The sequence below is a fragment of the Nannobrachium achirus genome (genome assembly GCF_963921795.1).
Source record: "Nannobrachium achirus genome assembly, chromosome: 9".
In the NCBI taxonomy this organism is placed as follows: Eukaryota; Metazoa; Chordata; class Actinopteri; order Myctophiformes; family Myctophidae; genus Nannobrachium; species Nannobrachium achirus.
Genome location: NC_137818.1, coordinates 20,322,444 through 20,337,443, shown reverse-complemented (window position 1 = coordinate 20,337,443; position 15,000 = coordinate 20,322,444). Strand labels below are relative to the sequence as shown.

The 15,000-nt window shown below is 41.9% G+C and overlaps 1 protein-coding gene across 1 annotated transcript in view; it reads right to left on the bottom strand.

Moving 5' to 3' along the window:
* LOC308291136 (voltage-dependent calcium channel subunit alpha-2/delta-3-like) overlaps nucleotides 1-15,000 on the bottom strand; it is a gene marked incomplete at both ends in the record, with an annotated part of 340,367 nt that overhangs the window by 235,008 nt on the left and 90,359 nt on the right. The window lies entirely within an intron of this gene.

Here is a 15,000-nt window from a genome sequence, read left to right as displayed (position 1 = left end):
TTACCAGAGGCATCAGGGATTGACACTAAGGCTTGCCCACCTGCCCCCGGAAGGTAAATAAAACTTTCGGGCAGGTGAAGTTTGCTTTCAGGTTGCCCGACCGGACAAGTGCTCATTTGAGAGCGGACGCAAACGTCTATAAACAGAACACCAGATATCTGTCTAAACACCTGAACGTGGCCAGAGTGCTCTGTCTTCTAGTCTGTGGAATGTAAAATAATAGCTCTGTTTACCTATAATGTGCTGTTTTTACTGTTGCTACACTGAAACCATAGACATATTCAATCATAGCTATGTAGATATTTGGATTTGGAAGTATTGAGGTACAGTATGACTTTTTTTATCGCACAGACCCAGAAAGTAAAGAAATATGTGTTAAATTGAGCGTTAATTAAAATCTTAGCTATCATTTTATAATGGACGATTTACTTTTCGGGCAAATGAGTATGACCTTTGGGCAAGTAGAACATGACCTGTACTTGCCCGACGGGCAAGGGTTAGGGTTAGGGTTAGGGTTAGTGTCAACCCCTGCCAGAGGCATTTTTCTTTAATCCGCCCCTTGGAAATGCAGGTTCCATAGAGAGATTCCAGACAAAAATCTATATAATATTAGTCTGGCCATCCCAGGCTATAGAAAATAGAAGCTATAGAAAAAAAAGAGAAGTAAAAAGAAACACATACAGTATGGGGCATTACTACTACTATACTACTACTACTACTACTACTACTACTAACTCAGTGAACATTGCTCTGATCAGCTCAATATAGGGCTGATAAAGGCATTAGGTATTATTTCAATTTATAACATTTTGCATTTTATATATATTGATTGAAACACATGTCTAAATGGATGGTACATTTTGCTCTGGTAATCCATTATGAATCCACCCCTCCAGTGGGATGAAGGCATCAAACTACCCATTTTGGAGATTTGGACTTGAATTCCTGATCCAATCGGATCTTTTATTTATTTTTATTTTTAACTACCCAAACTTGAAATCTGATGTGCTTGGTTAGGGATTAAACGTTTTGAACTCCTAGGGTAATACCTTTGGTAATATTGGGGTATACCGCCCACAATACTCCCCGGTTGTTTCTCTGCGCTAGTAACCAGTAGTGTAAAGTAACTAAATACATTTACTCAAGTACTGTACATAGTAAAATATTGAGGTAATTTTCCTTTAGGGCACGGTCACAGCACACTTTTATTCTACCTATGATGGCAGGTTCTGCCAATGCATTTCAGTCGGGAATCGAGCGGGTTGCTGCCATTCACGGATTTCTTAAAAAAATAAAAACGCTCCATTCCCATTGAAATGCATTGGCAGAATAGATAGAATAAAAGTGCAGTGTGACCACGCCCTTACTAAAGTATTTCCAATTTTCAGTACTTTTACTTCTACTCTCAGATGCAAATAGTGTACTTTTACTCAACTACAATTATTTGAAAACAAGTTACTTGGTAAATTTGGATTATTATTGCAAAACATATATTAACCACTTCACCCCTATTTACATTTCAGCCATTTGAAAATAGACAATCTACGAGCTCACATTGTTTGCCACACATTGTGAGCTTGTAGACCTGCTATTTTTAAAAGATTTAAATACATTTTGAAAGTGTGCAATGGGACATTCTGCACATTGAGTACTTTTACTTTTGGAGATGCTGCTTTTCAAAATGTACATTTTGAAAACAATACTTCTGCCTGTAACAGAGTACAGTACATCTACATTGCAGTATTGATACTTGTATTTAAGTAAACATTGTGAATACTTTTTCCACCACGCTAGCAACACTCCAGGCAGGCAGGAGAGAGACAGAGAGAGAGAAGCTAAAACAAATCCTGCCTCGGACACCATTTTCAGTAAACATCGGGATCGGTGATTGGCTGCTGGGTCTCCCGACTCCAATGAGGGATTTAATTGGCTGCAGAGAGAGGGCAGCAGGGGGTACTGCTCCGTGCCCCCCCTATTTACATGAGCATTGTGGGTATGGACGAGAGAGAGACATAGATACAGACAGAGAGAGAGAGAGAGAGAGAGAGAGAGGGAGGAAGAAATCCTTAACAGATTACCATGCCAATTTCACATGGGAGCAAAGGCACTCTGGAAAGGACAGATAAGGGGAATTCCTATCAAACCGCTGCCAGCCAAATATGTATCCAGTAGCCGAAAAAACACACAAACAGTTTATAATGAAACCAAACAGCGATAGAGGAGAGTCTCCACCGCCCTACAGCGTGTGGAGGATGCAGTATTTTTAGTGCAGTTGGTGATAATTACCGTCTATTCACTGTTCCACGGAAAAGCACAATCACAAAATGCCACCACCGGTGTTGTGCAAGCCGACATGTGCGCACGCACACACGCAAACATACACACACACACACATACAAGCACCCCGTCACCTATGCAGATGCGTGGAAACAGGTACAACCAAAGCACAACCATTTTGAATGTTAACAGCCCACCATCACATTTTGTTTGATTTAGGCCTAGTCTCCCTCGCAACAGGTTCCCTTGTTAAAGGAGTAGTTCACCCCCAAAAAGACTTTTTTTCTATTGATTACTCATGCCATGGAGACTAGAGTTCAATAATATTTTTTGGTTTTTGTCACATTCCTAAGACAAAAATTTGATTCGAGTAAATTTTCCCCCATTGATTCCGGATGGTGACCCGTTTCGAAACGGGTCACCATCCGGAATCAATGGGGGAAAATTTATTGTTATCACATTTTTGTCTTAGGAATGTGACAAAAACCCAAAAATATTATTGAACTCTACTCTCCATGGCATGAGTAATCAATAGAAAAAAAGTCATGTTGGGGGTGAACTACTCCTTTAACAAGAATATCTTGTCTGTCTGTATGTAGGTTTTTAACCTTAATTCAATCATATGTTTAACATGGGCCATAAAGCCCTGCAATGTGGTTAAAAGCAAAGGTTGAGAATTCATAGTAGTGCTTTCATTATGTTATTCCTCATTCTGCGTCGCCTTCACTACATCTCGTTCTCAGGATAATAAACATACACATGTAGTGGAGTCAAAGTACAATCTAGTGGAGCAGAAGTAAAAGTATTGTAAATTGTAAATAATAAGTACAAAGTAAGTACAAATACAACAAAAATGCACATAAGTTACAGTACATATGTGGCTCAGGAGGTAGAGCAGGTTGGCCAATGATCCGTGGGTTCTATTCCCAGCTCCTCCTGTCCACATCCACTAATAAACTTTCAGATGACTGAAATACAGTGGTGTAAAGTAACTAAGTACATTTACTTAAGTAATGTACTTAAGTACAATTTTGAGGTGTCTGTACTTTACTTGAGGATTTCCAGTTTCCAATACTTCTACTCCACTACATCTCGGATTCAAATATTGTACTTTTACTCCACTACATTTTATTGAAAACTTTAGTTAACATACTATTATTTTGTAGATTTACTATTATTACAAAACATACACTAACCACTTCTACCTTATATACATTTTGAAAAGAGAGAGAGAGAGAGAGAGAGAGAGAGATTGCACAGACCAACTGTACCACTGGTCTATGGCATTGATCCTGAGTTGTGTGTGGCTGCGGCAGATCATTACGCAAGCCATTACTTTTCCACCATTCAGAGGTTCTGCTGCTCAAGGGGACAAAGTACAAATCAAACGGGTGCACTAGCGCGTGAACGCGTGTCAGTGTACAGTACACATGGAATGATCACAAAAAGATTATTGTTAGTATTTAGGGGATTAGGGACCCATGAGCCACCCTACACAGTGGTCTGACAACGACCTGTATTTCAGTCCACAGTATGTATGTCCTTGCCTGGCTCCAGCCCATATAGACCCGCCCACTCTCTGAGCGGACTGGTTCTCTTGGTCTGGTGTTGTCATATGACGCTAAAGTTTCTCTGGTTTAGGCAGAACCAAGCCAATGAGAGTCGGAGCCTCGGAGGAGGGGGTGGGTCTACCTTTTGAAAATCAACAGTAACAGTGGAGGGAGGGAGAGCTCAGCCAAAGCTCTTAATTGCTCCCTTTGAACTTCAAAGGGGGTTTTGCACACCTCGTTAGCATCAAAGACAACGACCTGTTTGATGCCTGTCATAGAGGGGAGGGGGAGGGGGAGGGGGGAATGTTTTTGAGTACACACACGTCAAACACAACCCCTCCCACCAGATCTCTTGTGATTGGGAATTTCAAATTTCAAATCCCCTCCCCTTTGAAATCTCTTGTCAATGGGACAATGTCAGACTCAAGCTCAGCCGCACTCTTAGCTACTGGCTTGTGTCCTGCACACACACGCACGCAAACGCACACACACTCTCAAACACACACACACAAACACACAGTGGTGGAAAAAGTGCTCAAATGTTTTGCTTAAGTAAAAGTATTAATACTGCAATCTAGAATACTCTTACAAGTAAAGGCCCATTCCCACTGGGCCAGATAACAGATGGGTGGTAGTGGGTGGTAAATACAGATACAAAAAAAAAAAAAATATATATATATATATATATATATATATATATATATATATCTGTCACAGATAAAATAAATATCTGTGACAGATATTTTTTATCTGTATCTACCATCCACTTGAATGGAAAAATATCTGGAGAAAGAGATTTTTTTGTATCTGTTATCTGGCCCAGTGGGAATGGGCCTTAAGTCTGGTATTCAAAATCTGTAATGTTCCGGGGAAATGCTCCAAGGTTAAATCTATACCTGTATCCTGGACAGATCACAACATAGTGAGCATCACAAAAAATATTAAGGTTCCAAAGAGACCACCCAGGGTGACTATAAGACGAAGCTTCAAGCATTTTAAACTGGAGGATTACAGGAGAGATTTGGGCGTTGTTCCATGGGACCTTGTGTACCTTGAGAATGATTTAGATGATGCTGTTGACTGTTTTACTAAGCTGCTAACTGAGGTTGTTGACCATCATGCCCCTTTAAGGAAAAGTTCTATCAAAGCAAAACCATCCCCCTGGATTGATCAACAACTGAGGGATGCAATGTCTCAGAGAGACGAGGCAAAAACTATCGCATCCAGGTCAAGTTTGCTTTCTGATCTTATGTTGTATAGGAAATGCAGGAACTTTGTTGTAAAACTGAATCGTCAGAAAAAGTCCATATACTACAAAACAGCTTTTGAGTAATGTAAAAATAATTCGAAACAGATATGGAGTACAGCAAATGGGTTACTGGGTAGATCAAATAACACAAATCCTGTTAGTGTGGAGGTTGATGGAAAGATCAAGACGAAACCAATAGATATTGCCAATCACTTTGCTGACCATTATGAATTAAAGGTGAACAATCTTAGGTCGAACATGCAGGTCAATGCCACAAATGAAATACTGGTGGGGAATATTGATAGTCAGATTATGTATGGGAAAGAATGTAGTTTTGTTTTACCGGAAATTTCCTTAGATCAAATTGAGAACACTCTGTTGTTGCTTCCTGAGAACAAATCCCCAGGGTACGACTTCATTGACAACAAATTATTGAAATATGCAGCACTATATATCGCTAGACCTGTAAAGTACTTGTTTGATCTCTCTTTGCAACTAGGCAAGTTTCCAACAGAATGGAAACATGCAAAAATCTGCCCTATTCCTAAGGATGCAAAATCCGCCTTCACTGCCCCAAACAGTCGACCAATCAGTTTACTTTCCTCTTTAAGTAAGGTCTTGGAGAAGATAGTCAGCGACCACATATGGAATTATATGGAAACAAACAATCTGTTAACACATGCCCAACATGCATACCGTAAGAATCATTCAACTGAAACCGTTTTGATTGACATGACCGATACCTGGCTGAATGCCCTCGATCAGGGTAAACTTGTATCCATTTTACTTCTTGATTTTACTGCAGCTTTTGATTTGATTGATTACACTATTTTACTGAAAAAATTATGTCATTATGGCTTCTGTCAAAATTCTATTAATTGGATGAGTTCCTACTTGTATGGCAGAAAGCAGTCTGTTTACGTCAATGGTTCATTTTCCTCTCCACGCTTCACTACCTGTGGTATTCCACAGGGGAGTTGTCTTGGTCCCTTGCTGTACATTATATACACAAATGATCTCCCGTTAGTATTAACTGAATCTGATGCACATATGTTTGCAGATGACACAACCATCACTACAGTAGCTCAGTCTCAAACTCGGTTGCATGAATACCTGGAGAAAGATTTTAAACAGGTTATGAAATGGGTTGAAAACAACAAATTGGTTTTAAACACAAGCAAAACTAAAAACATGGTCATATGCACAAACAGAAAGAGGAAGAAGTTAGGGCCATGGAATCTATCATGTGGTGGGGTTGTAATTCATGAGGTTTCAGAGGTTAAATTATTAGGAGTTAAAATACAAAATAATCTTTCATGGACAGCGCATACTATAGACCTGTCTAACAAAGTAATGAAAATGGCAGGAATGGTTGGACGAATTGCGGAGCTTTTACCTAAATGTACTTTAAAAGTGATATCCCGTAGTCTAATCTACAGTCACATAAATTATTGCTGTGCAGTATGGGGAAACGCAGATCAGCAAGATATGAAAAGGTTGCAAATCTCACTAAACAAAGCTGCTAGAATGATTTTAAGATGTGGGTACGAAACAGGTACGAGCCAACTTCACAGTATAATGGGATGGCCCACTGTAAATGAATGTGTGAGACAACAGTCTGTTGCTTTAATCTCTAAAATCAAAATATCTAACAAGCCAGTTAGCATAAAAAATAAATTGATATCTTTACGTGATAAACACAAGGTCAACACAAGATCAAGACATAAAGATCACTATGTTTTACCTAAAATAAAAACTGTTATGGGAAGTCGATCTTTTATCTTTAGGGCAGTTAAATTATGGAATGCGCTATCATAGCTACAATTACTATTGTGTCATTTACTATTTAGTTTTCTTTTCTATTTTGTTCAGTTTTTAGCTTTTTTAGTAAATTGGTATGCGGCCAGATGTATGGCTGGCTCAGGGAGGAGGACGCCCCTGCCATGCATAGTTCTTATGTAGATGGGTTTTAATAATTCATGCTGTTATATTTCTGTGTTTTATAATGTAATGTCTTGTAATGTAATGTTATGTTTTGTTATGTTCTTATGGACTCTTGGAAGATTAGCCCGATGGGCTAAAAGAGATCCAAATAAAAATCAAATCAAATCAAATCAAATGTATGGGCATTCCCAATTTAGAGTACTTTTTTAAAAGAATATCCCCTGACTACATCGAACGCCAAGGAGTACAAGTGAGTCTTCAAAGTGGGATTTAAACGCAGGCAAGGTTCGAAATGCCCTAGAACAGGGGTCTTCCACAGGGGGCCCGGGACCCCGAGGGGGTCCTCAGAATTACTACAGGGGGTCCTCCAAATCTTTGTGATAGAATAATTATTTTCAATTAAAAACTTTGAACCCTCACATCCCTATTCTGAGGAGAACTTTCGCCAAAAATAGCAGATCTACAAGCTCTCAACGCCTCACAGCGTTTTCAGCAAAGAGGTTTGGTGTAGAGGTCAAAAAGAGCAGACCAAGTACAGAGTGAAAGGTCAAGTTTACTACATATTGACGATTGAAGTGGCTAAATGTCTAAAAAAACATTTCATGAATCCAACATAGACTGATTAGTGCAGTTGATGGAAATCTGCATAAAATGTATACAATATGTAGAGGGGTCCCTCCCTGCTTCATCTGTCTCTCAGTTAAGGGGTCCTTGGCCTGAAAACCGTTGAAGATCCCTGCCCTAGCATAAGCGTATATATCAACTGGTGCATATCGTCGTTGTAGGGTGGAAACCTCGTATCTCCAAGTTTCAAATGTGTATGTTCTTTCGCAAAGTAAAGCCCTACTTCATCGTACAAGTTCGTCGCACAAAAGTAGTGAAAACAGCCGATCTACAAGCACACAACGCCTCGCGGTGTGAAGCGTTGTGTGCTTGTAGATCAGCTGTTTTCACTTGTTTAGTTAATTTTTAAAACGAAAGGTCTTGAACATACAAGGTTTCCACCCGACACCGACGATATAGTGGTGGTGTTGTAGCTTTATCAGTGCTGTGCATTAACGCCTCCAGACAGTAGTGGTGGAAGGTCCCTATCAGCGCCCCATCAGCCCTGTAGCCTGGTGTCATTAACGCTGAAACAACAGCACCGTCTCTTTACTGGCCGCCACCTCATCTCTGCCAAGTAATTACTGCCATAAAACAGCCGCTGCGAGAGAGCCCACGCACTCTTAGCTACTGGCTTGTGTCCTGCACACACACGCACGCAAACGCACACACACTCTCAAACACACACACACAAACACACAGTGGTGGAAAAAGTGCTCAAATGTTTTGCTTAAGTAAAAGTATTAATACTGCAATCTAGAATACTCTTACAAGTAAAGGCCCATTCCCACTGGGCCAGATAACAGATGGGTGGTAGTGGGTGGTAAATACAGATACAAAAAAAATATATATATATATATATATATATATATATATATATATATATATATATATATATATCTGTCACAGATAAAATAAATATCTGTGACAGATATTTTTTATCTGTATCTACCATCCACTTGAATGGAAAAATATCTGGAGAAAGAGATTTTTTTGTATCTGTTATCTGGCCCAGTGGGAATGGGCCTTAAGTCTGGTATTCAAAATTGACTTGAGTAAAATAGTACAGCGGCTAACAGCAGTATTTCGGGAGAATCGTTCACTTGATACAAGCCTGAAAATTGGTACATATCATCTTTGGAGGCCACTCTTCGATTTAAGAAACCGGGCCACTTGAAAATCAAAGATGGCGGCCCCCGAAATCCAAGATCTCTGTCTGAAAATTAGTTTTTTCCTTTGTAACTCCAAATGCATTGATTTTAAGACCCATAAATGTATTACATTTGAATATAAAGTTGGGCATTGTGGATATTTTGGTACCAATACATGTCTATCTATTTCAGTTCTTGAGACACAGCATATAGGTACACCCGAGTCTGTAAAAGTACCTACTGTATAACATTGCAGAAATGATCCCAGATATAACATTATAATCACATGGAATCAATCATAACTTGAATAAAAATTGCAAATCATTTAATATCACTCACACCCCCGCGCGTAAACCCCCAGAGCTCACCCAAACATTTTTTTTAAACTTTTCTCGAGGAGTTCCGCCCTCAGCTTCAAAGACTTGTGCAAAATTAAACAGATAATCATATCTGCATACACACCCCCGAACCCAGCCTCAGCATGGTTCTGCCTCAAATCCATTTGAGCAGCTTTAAATGGTTAGAGACTGACTTCATAGTGTGTGCGTGCGTGTGTGCGCACGTGTACGTGTATGTGTGCGTGCATGCTTGTAGTGTGTGTTTGCCGTGATAGTGAGTAGTGAGAGCACTTCTCACCAAACTCTGAAAATACTTCATTCATCGTAGGAGGGGCAAGAAGAGTTTTCAAAAAGGGAAGTAATGTAGTAAGCCGGCTTGGGAGTGTTTTGCCGTGCAAACTATTTTAATAAGCCTGTGTGTGTGCGCGTGCGTGTGTGTGCGCGTATGCGTGCGTGCAAGCATCTCTATTCCTGTGCGTGTCTCTGTGTGTTTGTGACACGCAGGGTGTGTTTGTGTGTACAGCGTGAGCTCTCTGAGGCATTAGGCTGAAAGCCCTGTGGTTCGGCGCTGTCATGCTCCATTAAAGTGGATCAATTTGCTAATCTAACCCCTGAGTGTTGTCCTGGTCTGATTCTAAACTCCACCCAATAAAAACCCTTTGTGTTAATTTATCCATTTGTACGTAATTAAATTAACAACTGAAGATGATTTTTTTTTTTTTTACTGTCTATCCCTTGGCTTTCTAGCTTCCCCTCTCCTTTTACTTTACTTTATTATGCTTGCAGTGTAGGCAACACGCACTTCACTGCAATGGTTTGGGATTCTCTCACTCTGCATCGAGATTAGCTCTGGTCCATAGCGTTAGTGGAGTTCTCCCTAACGCTATGTTCCTCTACCTCCGTATTCCTTGGCAAAACCGGAAAACCCCGCCGTCTGGTCCGAAAATAACAAAAACTGTTTCGCCCCTCATCAAACCAAAGGTATCAGTGGACAGTTGAAAGCTTACTCTACTTAGTGGACGAGGTCTGAGCCCCCCACCACACGATTAAAATACATTTCTAGGGCAAAATGAAAAATATTCTACCGGATGGAGACTCCATTTCTTCTCGTTTTTCACTATTTGTCATCGCCATCAAGGTGCCAACTCACTACTGCCGCGCAGGTCAGAGGACCGAATTACACAGAGCATTAGTCTCACTGGGTGTTATTCAACTCTGCGACGTTGGAAGCGCTGTTTCGTAAAAACCAGGACGAGCGTCTCCATCCGGTGGAATATTTTTCATTTTGCCCTAGAAATGTATTTTAATCGTGTGGTGGGGGGCTCAGACCTCGTCCACTAAGTAGAGTAAGCTTTCAACTGTCCACTGATACCTTTGGTTTGATGAGGGGCGAAACAGTTTTTGTTATTTTTGGACCAGACGGCGGGGTTTTCCGGTTTTGCCAAGGAATACGGAGGTAGAGGAACATAGCGTTAGGGAGAACTCCACTAACGCTATGGACCAGAGCTACATCGAGATAAGCTATGATTGTTTTTTTAGCTGGCACTGTGTGTGATAACATAACAATGAATGGCATAGCTGTCGTTTATTCGTCTGTCTGGCAGTACAACTCAGAGATATCTTCTCTGATGTGGTGCCAGTTGGACTTTAGAGACGTCCAAAGTGTGAGGAATATGCAGTGTTGGGAAAGTTCACTTTCTATATGAACTGGTTCAAAGTTCAGTTCGCCATTGTTTTAATTCATTGTTCAAAATTCAGATTTTTGAACTAAAAGTTCATGGTTCCAAAAATGAACTATTTTAGATTTTGTTTCCCTTTTTTTCTTCTTTTTTCCAATACGTTGCGAGCTATTATTTGTCAAAATGATTTCATCCAATTTAACATTAAGGTTCCCACAATTTTTAAATATGTGCCCCCTTCATACTCTGAAAAGAAGAAAAGGTCTGCACACTGTCTAAAAGCTCCCCAGATCAATGTATTAATTGAGCGGAAAAAATACAGAACGTTTCGACCTACGTTGGCCTTCTTCAGGTGTAAACTAAGAAGCTGTCACAGTCCCTTTGGGATGTGCGTGTATCTACATACCGCCCCCTGCATACTCTCCCTTCACCCCTTTGCAATGTGAAATGCCACCGGCCGTTATCCTTTCCCACTGTCATTGTCATAATGCTGATTACCTTTTATTGTGAAGGCAAACGTTTCGAAATATCCCACATCCTGCAAGTTTCCGCGTGCAGAAAATGGCAGCTCTACAAGCTCACAACGTGTCGCGGAATAGCGACTGCTATTTTCGTCATGCAGCACGTTGTACAACAAATTCTAGTGTGTTACTGTTGGACGAGGAGGAAAAGGAGGCGATGCACTGTGCGCACACAGCACTGCCTGCCGCTGAATAAACATTTACTGTTAAGCCAAGATGCGTTCGAGCGGCGCGATTACATACAAAGTGAATACAAAGACGAGGCGACCACGGGCACGGCACGAACGACCCAACGAGCGCCGTTCAAATTTCTGCAAAAATACACTCCATTCTCCGTAAAGATTAGAAAGGAAAAACAGGGAAAGAAAGCTGTGGAAAAAAGGCATTTGCAGGACATTTTCAGGAAAAGAGCAATAAATACAGAGGAGTTGAAACGGCACATCAGTATGACATTGTCAACTTGCGCTGGGAGCGGCCCCTATTGAGTGAAAGATGGACCCTTTCTAAAATAAATACAATATTTAAGCCCTTTGCACACAGGACAGTTGCGTTTTTTTCGTTTGCTGCATGAATAAAACGCATTGGATTTGGTGTGCAAGGCTGTGCGGAATCGGTGCTGCGGATCCAAAAAGGAGTCATAAAAAGTGATGAGTTTTTTTTACCGCATGCGACAAGACGCACGAATCGAACTGGGTTCGATCGAGAAAAAAAACGCACGGCCGCAGCCACTCGTCGCACGGCTAATTCGGAGCCGGTGTGCATGAGGTCATAGAGAATCATTGTTTTCTTTAAAAAAAATGAAACTGTCCGTTTTATCCGTGCGGTTAAACGCGCCTGTGTGCAAAGGGCTTTAAGATGTTTAATTGTAGTTATAGAGTGCATCAGTGCACTCTAAAAAGGCATACAAGTCTTATAAGCCAGGGATCCTTTTAACGGGTTAGGTGATTTATGTGGAATTATTCTGGGTGGTGTGCATGTACAGTAACTGATGACATTTAATCACTGGGTTGGCAGTGGTTAAGTCTGGCTTGGTCCTTTATTCATCAGTCATACAATGCTTTTGCAACCTCGTTCATTTGAAAGGTTCAGCTATAATGGCTGCTGAATAAAAAGGGTCAATAAGGTTCATTTGCAGAATGCTACCGTGACTGTTTTCCAGTCACCGTGATCGCCAGGGTTCTTTCTATGATTTAAGACAGTGGTTCTCAACCTGTGGGTCGGGACCCCCAGGGCGGTCCCCAAATTATTTTGGGGGGTCCACATTCAACATTGTTTTCTTACTCAGCAGTAAACAAACCAGCATCAAGTTGGATGTGTACAGGGTGTATCTGCACATTTCTAAAGTGACAATTTAAGGACTTTTTAATACCTCTAAAATTAAATATTGTCAAATTGTCAAAGTTTAGAGGCAGAAATTGTGAAAATAGCAAATCTACATGCTCACAACGCCTCGCAACCTCCACCGTCCGTCAGTCTGTCACACTTGTCAGTCTTTTGCCCTGCTCATATCTCCGCCACCGTTGCCCCGATCCATGCCAAACTTTGGACACACACTCCTTGGCTGCCAAACCACAACCTCCAGGACCCCGGAGCTCCAGGGAACCCCAGGGCCTCCCCGGCGCCGCCGCCATAAAGTGCAAAAATGACCACCCCAACAGGGCTGCTCACGGGGAATTCCCGGGGACCACCGACCACCAAAAGTGGAGGACCCCCGCCACTGCAGCCCGCTAAAAAGGCCGTAACTTGGCCCCCGAGTGACCGGGAGACGGGCTGGCACCCAGGGGGTCCCCGGGGGCCCAGCCACCGCCAGGGCCCCCATCGGACCCTCACAGACCGCTGCACCGCCGGGAAAAAAATATGGGAAAATAGTCAAAAGTAGCCGATCTACAAGCCACTGCTCCACTCCACGGCCAGTGGTGAATACATGTGACCTGACGGTCGCTTATCTCCTGATTAGGGAGTCTTACTAGTATATTCATAGAAGGAGTGCATGTGTGTTTGTTTTAGCAGGCACAGCCGCGTCACAGTGTCAGACAGAGGACACGCCGAGAACACACTGAGAAACAGGTCACAGGTGGCTCTGAACTGGCGCCCGGAGGCGTACAGTATTTATACACTGTCAGTGTGACGGCTGTCACGCCACGGAAATAGACGATCTACCAGCTCACAACAGGAGGCTACGCGCCCTCCTGACCGGAGTCTCTCAGAGGTCTGTAGTTGGAATCCTCCTCTGTTTGAGTGGTGATGGAATGTACAGTAAAAAACATTTGAATGAACCAACTCAGGAAGTTTCACTGATCGGGATGTTTGATCTATAGCTGTAAACATACTCTTGATATACTGTAGCATAGTAGAGACGCACGATCATGAAATTATGGCCGATATCCGATATTTTACAGGCTCATATCTGTCGATACCGATTCCGATAGCGATATGTATTACATTATTATATTATAATGCAACACATATCTTATCGGAATCGGTATCAACGGATATGACACTGAAAATATCTAAATTTTATATTTTTATTTAAAAAAATCCATGTTGAAAAGTTTCCCAGAGAACCCTGATTGAATCTTCAGCCTTCATCACTACAAAGGTCTTTTTCAGCTTCACATTCAAATGTGAGTATTACAAAACAAAATATCGGCTAAACCGATCAGTTATTTTGATATCGGTTTGATACCGCTAATGCATTTTTATGGCCGATATTGCCAATACCGATATGATGGCCCGATTAATCGTGCATCCCTATAGCATAGTGAAGTGATTTCCTATATATTGGTCACTGGCGGAACAAGTCAGAACCGGGCCGGTAAGCAAGCCACAATTATCGTGCCCTCCAACCGCCCCCAACTGTTACCTACTATGTCTGTGTTACCTGCTGTATGCAGCTGTTAAGATCTGGCAGCTTCAAAGGGCTTGAGAAGGCTTATGACTTGAGTTGCATATGCTGTATTATGGACTTGTTCCGATTGCCTCCAAATAAACCTGGACATCTACTACTCATCTTCTGAATGGACTCCATGCATATTTTGCCTTAACATGCTCCTGTAATCTGGCCTTGTCCGGTCAATAACCGAGGGGAAAACACTGGTTACATCAGGCCTAGATTGGCTAGCGTGACGCTTGAGGAAATTAACTCTTAAATCGCACCGCTCACTTCACTCTAGGTGGGATTTTTTCTCTCTCTAGAAACAGCCATTTTTACAATCTCACTATGTCTGACTCCTAATATGCCATAGCGTCGTAGTAAATACGTATCCTACATATTCATATATACGTATCCTACATATTCCTACATATTCAGCTCAGTGGCCTTGTGGTTAGAGTGTCCGCCCTGAGACTGGGAGGTCGGGGGTTCAATTCCCCGGCCGGGTCATACCAAAGACTATAAAAATGGGACCCAATGCCTCCCTGCTTGGCACTCAGCATCAAGGGTTGGATTGGGGGGGTTGATCACCACCAATGGGGATCCTGTCTGTCTGTCTGTCTGTCTGTCTGTCTGTCTGTCTGTCTGTCTGACCAGCTCAGTGGCCTTGTGGTTAGAGTGTCCGCCCTGAGACTGGGAGGTCGGGGGTTCAATTCCCTGGCCGGGTCATACCAAAGACTATAAAAATGGGACCCGATGCCTCCCTGCTTGGCACTCAGCATCAAGGGTTGGATTGGGGGGGTTGATCACCACCAA